This window comes from Cupressus sempervirens, chromosome 4, assembly GCF_028749045.1.
Source record: "Cupressus sempervirens isolate cs-2001-9-10 chromosome 4, ASM2874904v1, whole genome shotgun sequence".
Lineage (NCBI taxonomy): Eukaryota > Viridiplantae > Streptophyta > Pinopsida > Cupressales > Cupressaceae > Cupressus > Cupressus sempervirens.
This window is the reverse complement of record NC_143121.1, coordinates 568,210,560-568,220,038: the sequence shown is the minus strand read 5'-3', so window position 1 is coordinate 568,220,038 and position 9,479 is coordinate 568,210,560. Positions and strand designations below refer to the sequence as shown.

General features: G+C 31.9%; 1 pseudogene; it reads right to left on the bottom strand.

Annotated features, from left to right (window-relative positions):
- Nucleotides 1-6,581: 6,581 nt before the first annotated feature.
- Nucleotides 6,582-8,356, bottom strand: LOC149562471 (cytochrome P450 750A1 pseudogene; annotated as a pseudogene).
- Nucleotides 8,357-9,479: the final 1,123 nt, after the last annotated feature.

The window sequence follows — 9,479 nt, the reverse complement described above, 5'->3', positions numbered from 1 at the left end:
GTGTTGTCAACATGACAAATCACAAGATTGCACTAACTAATAAGTGTCTCACAAATAAAAATAATAAAATAATGCAATATAATTAAATAATGCATTAACCTAAGTAAACTTAAGTAAATGTAAATAGTAAAGTACTAATTTACACCAATAGCTCCTAACAGTGCTCACTTCAAAAGAGTGAAAATTGGTAACTAGTTACTTGGTGGTTTTTCCCAAAATTGGGTTTCCACGTTAAATCTGGTGTCTCTTGTATTCATGTTATTTCTTTATGCATGCATGTTAAACACTTTAAAGGCTTAATAAATTTAACAGAACATCTATCTAGTTTCAGCAGCAGTTGTATTTTAAGACATCTAAGGATCTATAAGAAATTATTTTTGGAGTAACTGATTCACCCCTCCCCTCTCAGTTACTCCATCTCTTTTTCCAACATAATACACACATGTGCTACATGCAATTTCTGTATATATATACACATAGATAGGACTAAAAATATTGTTTGGTATACTAACATCCAACATAAATACTATAACAATCACAAATCATAACATTACAATATGCATTAAACAAACATGCTCATTTGATAAGTTGCACCTCAAATATGATTGACAAATAGAAAATTTGAAATAATTGACAGGAGATGCAAAGAAATAAATTTTAGATTTATCTAAAACTATATTAATGACATATATACATAACTACTATAACAATGATAGGTTGTTACACAACTAATTTTATGTTTAAACAAACTATTGGTCTTACACATGCATTACTAAATGTAGGACTTTGACATTCAAATAGATTATTTCCTTTACACCTAATATACTAAACACAATTCCATATTGTAAAAAAAAAGAATGAGAAGACTAAATCAAGGCCAAATGGGTAACCTCAAGGTAGGAAAGGCGAGAAAATCATGTTTTCTAGGCATGGTTATACCAAAATTTTCAATCATGTCTAACTCTCCTTCTACAAACCACCCAAAGTAGTGCATGAAGTAATTGATGGTAAGCCTAAGAGTGGTGAAGGCCATGGTAGCTCCAACACATCCTCTAGGGAAGCATATCAAAAAATTCCTTGTTGTCATTGAGAAATTAAACAGCTTTACTCATGAATATTTCTTGCTCAAATTCTAGTGGATCTTTCCACACACTGGGATCTCTTGCAAAAGCCCAAGTATTGATCATAATCCTATTTATCTAAAGAGTCATGTAGTCTTGTCTTGAGTTGATGGGTAAAACCTCAATGTCTCTTTCACTACACACCCAAGATATTACATGCTTTCAAGATCACTAGTTTTTACTACCTTCTTTCCTACAATGCCTTCAATTTCCTCTTGCACTTTATTCAAAATAGGATGGTTTCAAATTAGTAATCTCATCACCCATCCTAATGTAATGGCTGATATTTTTATAGAAGCCACAAAAAGATCTTGAAGAAAAACATTCAAATGTAGAAATTTACAAAAACCATCAGGACCTACACTCCATAACCCATAATTTAGGGTTGCTCAAACTAGGCCTTCATATCACTAAAACTTACATAATTTAAAATAATAATAACTAACTATCACATCATTAGAGATTTATAAAATCTATAAAGACCCACACCTTATTACCCAAAATTTCATTAATATTTTGACCCACAAACCAAGGTCCAAAGAATAGGCCTTGAGCTTACTAGAGATTATATAATTTAAAATTAAAATGACCTTGGAAGTACTTGGAAGCATTGAGATTAATAAAAATTTAGTTTAATATAGTGTATTACATATTATTTAAGAAGTTAGATTTTTACAGATTCAAGATGACAAGTAATTTATATCTGGTGCAAGTACTACTTGAAGATAAAGAGGATGGTAATGGTGAAAATAAATGATAACAAGGATATGATACATCAAGAGTCTAAACTAAAGGGAAAGGAGAAGGAGAACCCTTCTCAACAATAAAGAGCAGTTGATAATTATAAAAATCTAATGAGAACAAGTTGATAATAATTAAAACTTTGAAGTTAATTGAAAAGGAGAGGGGTAATTGGTACAAGTATTGTTTGATGATGAATAAAGGCTACCAATGATGAAAATAAGTGATAGTAGGAAGATAATAAATAAGAAACTTCAAGGATATATAAAAAAGAAAAAGTGAAAGTTTTCTCAAGAGAGAGAGAGAGAGAGAGAGAGAGAGAGAGAGAGAGAGAGAGAGAGAGAGAGAGAGAGAGAGAGAGAGAGAGAGAGAGAGAGAGAGAGAGAGAGAGAGAGGCTAGTATTATTGAAAATAATGAGAACAAGAGGATAATGTATAAGAAGTTGAATATCAATAGCCTAGATGGATAGTTGACTTGGCTTGGGTTATGTATTTTCTCCCTCTTGGTATTGGTTTTGACTCTAAGGAATAGAATTAATGAATGGATTTGGCTTATATATGGCTTAATCTTTCTTGTTCCATAATGAAAAACCCATATTATTGAAGGGATGTTCTAGACTTAAAACATGAAGAAGTAAGTTGGATAAAAATAAGAAGGGTATCTTATAGAAATAGTACTAAATGATGATGAAGGACTAGTAAGGATGAAAATGAATAAGAAAAAGGGGGAAATAGATCCAAAGTTCAAGCTAAATGGAAAGGAGGAGGGTATCTTATACAAGAAATTCTCAAAGATGAAGAGAGGTAGGTAATGTGAAAATTTGTGTGCTCCTCTTATATTTTGGAAGCAATTTTGTCCAAAGATTGTTGTGCCATTTGCATCCCTTACTTGATTCCTCCCAAATCAAGCTAGTCCAACCATGGAATTAACTCCCTAATGTTGAGAATCCCCACCAAGTGTGACATCTCTAGAAATAACTCTCTAATCTCCTTCCCATTGTCATTCAAATGGTACTCATCAAATGTCAAGTTGGAGAGGATTTTCCAAACATGCACCTCTATAATTGTCAAAAGAATCTTGCTCAAATTAATGGCTCATTCCCCACAATGGCTCTCTTTCCACAGCAAATGTATAGTGTAAGTTATCTTAATAGCTTAAGGTATTCTCCTTAAGAATTAGAATCTATTTATGTATACAGAAAAAATATTTTCATTGAATGCAACCAACTTACTTTATGTATACTAAAAATATGCATACTTAGACTACACTATATCTCATCATCAATTAAAGAATAATAACTTAAAGTGCACATTATAATGCAATTTTTTTTGTGTTTAACAATGAATGGAGTAGGCAATGTACTAGGAGTGTTATGTGATAGTGGGGAATCACAACAACATTGACTATTATATCTTTCTATCTCATGGTGGTTTCCTATGCACTAATAATAACAAAGTTCTTCTTTAGATTTTATTCTATAACCTTTAATATCCAAATGAATATCACTTGGAAGAGCCTTACAAGACATGTTGAATTTGATGGCTGTTGACTCTCATGACAATCTATGTAGCAATTTGAAGTTGTCAATCTCAGAACTTAGGTAAAATATCATGGGATGTTGTCTAATCAAAGTTGTTGATCTCTAAACTCGTGCAAAAAATATGGAATCCTCATTTTTGGAAAATTGGATTAAAATCTAGGAATGGTAGCAATTTCACCTGTTTAGATCAAAGAATAAATTATTATTTTAGAGGGTAAATGAGGATACCAAATTCTAATTTTTCTTAATTCCAATTCTAATTTTGTGCACCCAAACAATAAATTAGAAATTTTCAAAATTTACTCATGCATTCACCATTAGTAAAAGTCAATGAGGCACTACAATAGATAGCTTTTCTTTTCCCTAAATTGAAGTTTGCAAAAATTAGGGATTAGACAATGTAGGCATCACCACAAATTCATTATCAATGCTAGGAAAGAAAATGACATTGAATTCACAAATCACTATAAAAAATGAACAAAAATAGAGCTCATGGAGAAAAGTCTAAAAGACAAAATTAAGAAACATTTAGAAACTAACACATTGATTTAAATCCAGTTACAAATTTATTTTCCATAGTTTACAAATGAGAACGACAAATACAGAGAATCAATAATCTAGGACAAATTTAAGACCCATACTTTAAATTGGTGAGACATAATTACCAAATAATAAAAGGTGATGAGGGTAATGATATCATAGTTCAATTAGGATAGTACAAAAAATTGTAGATTCATGCTATGCAATCCTAATATAGGATCTAAATCATAGCACTATAGACAAGTGAGGAATGACATGTCTTCTTTAAGGGATTACCCTTCTAGAAAAAAATATGACACAAAAAAATGCAACCTTTGATGATAAAATATCCTGCGGAGGTCATGGTTTCAAAAATAGTAATTCACATATATGACAACCAAAAATTGAGGGAGCATATTGCCTCCTTGTAGATGGAAGATGTAAAATAAGAAATGTGCCTCCTACCTTGTAGAAGGAAGATTTAAAATAAAAAATGTGGATTGGTCAAAACAAGCATTCCAAATAATAATGGAATGTTTACGGTTATATATTAAGTACCATAAATAATTACCATTTTCCTCTCTATTTCTTTGGAAAAAAATGAGTTCCAATAATATCATTTCCAATACTACTATGAGTACACATATGAAAATATATGATGATGGGGAGAGATTGTGTGTGAGACAAAACAAATAGGATATAGATGGAAGGAGGGAGAAAAATTTCAAGATATATGTGAAACAAAAGGATAAAGATATATGATCATATAAATGAAGGAGATATATTAGGAATAAAGAGGAATGGAGAGAGAAAATAAACTAGATATATTGTTAGAGGAGGTTTGGTTGGAGAAATATGATGATGTAGAGATTAAAAGGTATATTAAGAAGGGATGGATAGAAAGAGGGAGATTTTTTGAGATATGGAGGGGAAGGCACAAGATATAGGTAGAGATGAACATAGAGTGAGAAGATTCGAGAAAAATGGATAGATAAATAAAAAGAGAGATCTAGAGGTAAAGATAGAAATGAATTTAGGGAGATACATAGTGAGAGATAGTGAGGAAGAGATAGAAAGAGATATAGATGCTAAGATAGATTGGTAAGGAGATAAGGAAATATAGAGAGGATGAGGGATAGTTTGGAAATGGTACAAATACTTAGTTCACATTCCATACATCTACAACATACCCATTGCACACTAAGGTGTGATTGCTAGTATATATACTATTGAAAGAATCACCATGGTGGTTATTATAGTTGTTTCATGAACACTACCCCTGTAAGAATTATCCTCTTTTTGTGTATGACATGTGTAGCACTATTCCCTATTTTAAAAATCATTCCATCATAGTGGAGAAGTTTCTCTTGTGATTTGAGAGTGCCTTATTTATTTTTCATTTGGTTGAATAAGAAGCATCATATTCTAATGAATGGAAAGCTATGTCAGATCTTCTAAAGATGATCCAATAGTACACTAGACACATGGTAGGCTATCATAATTTTGTTTGATGTCAACTTCCTTCTTTCTCTAAAAAATTTATGGATTTGACATATTATTCTATCTATGAGGAGCATGTCATTAAAAGTGTGATGAAGGAATCATCCAACTCTCAATGCATGTCAAAGTTCTGCTTGGTGTCATTGGTGAAGGAAATCCTTATGTGGTCTTGGTTTGGGAATAGTGGATATATCATCATTATGGAAACTTAGATAGATCTTTACCTACCAAGAAAGAACCTTAGAATTTTTCTTACATAGACCAAATTGCCTTATCTATTGGGCCTAGAGTCAAATAAATGAGCCTCAAAACAAACATGCCCTAAAATAAGAATGGAAACAAAAGCTGAGCATGTGCACTTTGCATAGAGGATTTACTTCTAACTCTTATAGTACTATTTCATGATCTAACATGACTAATCTGTAAGTTCATTGATTATTTTATTCATAAAATAAAGATTTATGATTAAAATAACTATTTATTGGAATTATAAACTATCAAATTTAATGAGAAAATTTTAACTATTTATTAATTGACTATAGATTAGTTATAAATATAGAAACATATTTTTAAAATAATCAAAACTATTTTATATATGGATTGATTGAATCATAAAATTATTATATTCAAGTTTATTTGGCATGTTTCACTTGAAATGCAAATGATTAGAATTGAAATTTTTAGATAATGGATAGATGACTCAAAGAAAGGAATATAGATTATAATACACACATGTGCCACATATAATGTATGTATATATACACATAGAGAGTACTAAAGATACTTTTTTGATATACTAACATCCACCATAAGTAGTATAACAATCATAAACTATAACATTATAATATGCATTAAATAGACATGATTATCTAATATATTGCACTTCAAATGTGATTGATAAAATAGAAAATTTAAAATAATTGACAGATGACTCAAAGCAAGAAGTTTTAGATATATATATAAACATTTTAGTGATATCTATACATAACTACTACAATAACACTAGGTTTCTACATAATTATTTTCATGTTGAAATAGACTATTGTTCTAACATATGTTTACTAAAAGTAGGAGTTTTACATAGAAATAGATTATTTCCCTTACACTCATTATACTAAATACAATACCATATTCTATACCAAAGGAAGTGAAGACTAAATCAAGGCCAAGTGGACAACCTTAAGGTAGGAAAGGTGAGAAGATCATGTTTTTTGGGCATGGTGATACCAAATTTTTTAGTCATGTCTAACTCTCTATCTAGATGCTAGTCAAAATAGTGCATGAAGTGAGCGATGGTAAGGCTAATAGTGGTGAAGGCCATGGTAGCTCCAAGACATCCTCTACGTCCTACTCCAAAAGGAAGCATATCAAAAAACTCCTTGTCTTTTAGAAAGTCAAAATCTTTACTAATGAATCTTTTTGGCTTGAATTCTAGTGGGTCTTTCAACACAATGGGATCTCTTGTCAAAGCCTAAGCATTGATGATAATCCTACTTCTCTTAGGAATAAAGTAGCCCTCAATAGTGGAATCTTGTGTTGACTCATGGGGAACAAATTAAGGCACTATTGGGTACAACCTCAATGTCTCTTTAACCACACACCCAAGATATTCCATGCTTTCAAGATCACTACATTATACTGTAATCTCTCTTCCTACAATGACATCAATTTACTCCTACACTTTCTTCACCACATGAGGGTTTCCAATTATTAAGCTCATCACCTATCCTAATGTAGTGGCTGATGTATCCAGTCCACCCACAAAAAGATCTTGTAAACACAACCATTCAAATGCATAAATTTACAAAAGTTCTAAGGACCATACTAAAGATGAGAACCAATAATAACTAGTTAGGGCTTAATGAATGAGGTGAGAAGCTATATTAGTAGGAACAAGGAAATCTTACAAAGCGCCATATGAAAGATTAGAATCAACAAGAACTAGTGAGCAATGAATGAGTAGAGAAATTATATAGTATTAGGGTAGTTGTATCATACAAAAACCATGGCCTTGATGTGTTCAGTACTAATAGTGATGGAGTCATTTGCCTACATCTCCAAGAGGGCATCAATGACATCCTCTTTATTCTTCTTGTCAAGAATTAATGAATACTTTTTCCTCCTCTCCTTATGGTCCTCTTATATTTTGGAAGAAACTTTGTCAAAAGATTTTTGTCCCCTTTACATGGCCCTCTTTACTCCTCCCAAATCAACCTAGTCAAACCATGGAATAAACTCCCCAATGTTGAGACTTCCCACCAAGTGTGACAACTCAAAAGTTAACTCTTTGATCTACTTCTTTCTCTCATTCAATTGGTACTCATTAGATGACATGCCAGAAAGGATTCTCCACATGTGCACCTCTATAATGAGCACAACAATCTCCCTCAAATTAATAGCTCATTCCCCACACTGACTTGCCTTCCACAGAAAACATAGACCATAAGTTAGCTCCTCCTTTAGAATGGGTGTGAAATACTCCACTCTCTTCACACTAAACAACTCTACCATGCACAACTTCTTCATCTACCTCCATTAAACTCCATAATATGTGAAAGCCATGTCCTCATAGTTGTAGGCATAGTACTTTCTTGTAGCTATTTTTGGTTGATTAGCAAAGATTGAATTCTAGGTTTTCAATATTACTTTTTCCATGGTAGAGGAAGAAACTAAAATTATGGTAACATAACCCAATCTTAATGAGAAGATGGGTCCATATTTGTTAGAAAAATGTGCGAGACTAAGGTGGTAAAGCCTTCCCAACTAGAACAAGTTTCCCACAATAGGCTAGGGGGTTGGTCCTGATGGAAATTTTGATGATGTACATTTTCTTTGCCTCCTATGGATGAAAATCCACAGCACCACCAAAATTTTAGCAATGGAAGTGGTGAATTTAGGAGCTTTTTCGTTTTGAAAGAACTTGGGATAATCCATTTTGGAAGGAGATGACTGGAATGTGTTTCACTACTTTAGCTTCAGCTCATGCACTAGTTATATATATATCAAAATCTGAGTTGATGTTTAAATGATCATGTTATTTAGATCAATAACACATTGTTGGACAAGGACGATGAAGGGGAAAATGTCCAAAATGTCTTCCTCCTTTGTTGAAATAATTGTGCCATTTTTTATTATGGTGTTGAAACAATTGGGCCATTTTAGGTTATGATGGTGAAACAAGTGATTTTCATTGCTTGATTCTTATTAGCCAATGCCCAAAATTAGACCAAGATGTAAAAGATGTTGCATGCCGAAGAATTGATTTTCAAAGTTTTCCAAAGAGTATGGAGTGTGTCATGTGTGGGAAACATGCTCTTGGTTTGGTTGTTATTCTATTCTTTGATTTATTTTTTGGATATTCTTCCATTCTTTGTTTAGCTTTCCATTGCGGTCCACACAACTCTTGTCAGTTTTTGTTAGTCACCATCATTATAGCCATTCATTTTAAATTTTTAAATCCCACCCAAACTTTTGAGAGATTATCACACACTCAACCAAAAATTAATAACTCCCAATATTAAGCATGTTCTAGAAATTGAAGCATTGTTTGACCAAAATTTATGGGCCCTTGTTCTATTGGTGAAGTTTAATGAGCCCACCACTAGTACATCTTGGAAAATATGTGACTATGTGACTAAAAATTTTAGTCTCAACATTTAAAGTTATAGTCATGTGACTAAGAATGATCACATTCTATTATTTCTTTGCAATTTATAGCTATATGTGACTAAATAAGTGACTAATTTGATCACTAGGTAACATCACAAGATCAACCACATAGAAATGACTAAATAGACTACCAAATAAATGATTAGATAAGTGACTAGATAATTAGTCACTTACAATTAGTCAACTAAAAAAAAACTATTAAATAAATTAACAAATTAATGACTAAATCAGTGACTAGATAATTTGTCACTAATAACTAGTAATTTGTACTTCCTCCATTCACTTCATCTAAGGTTTATTTATCAATGGATTAGGTTGATTTTATTTTCCATATCTCATTCATGGCCCTTGAATCTTCTCTTTCTCATACTAATCATAGTTTCACTTT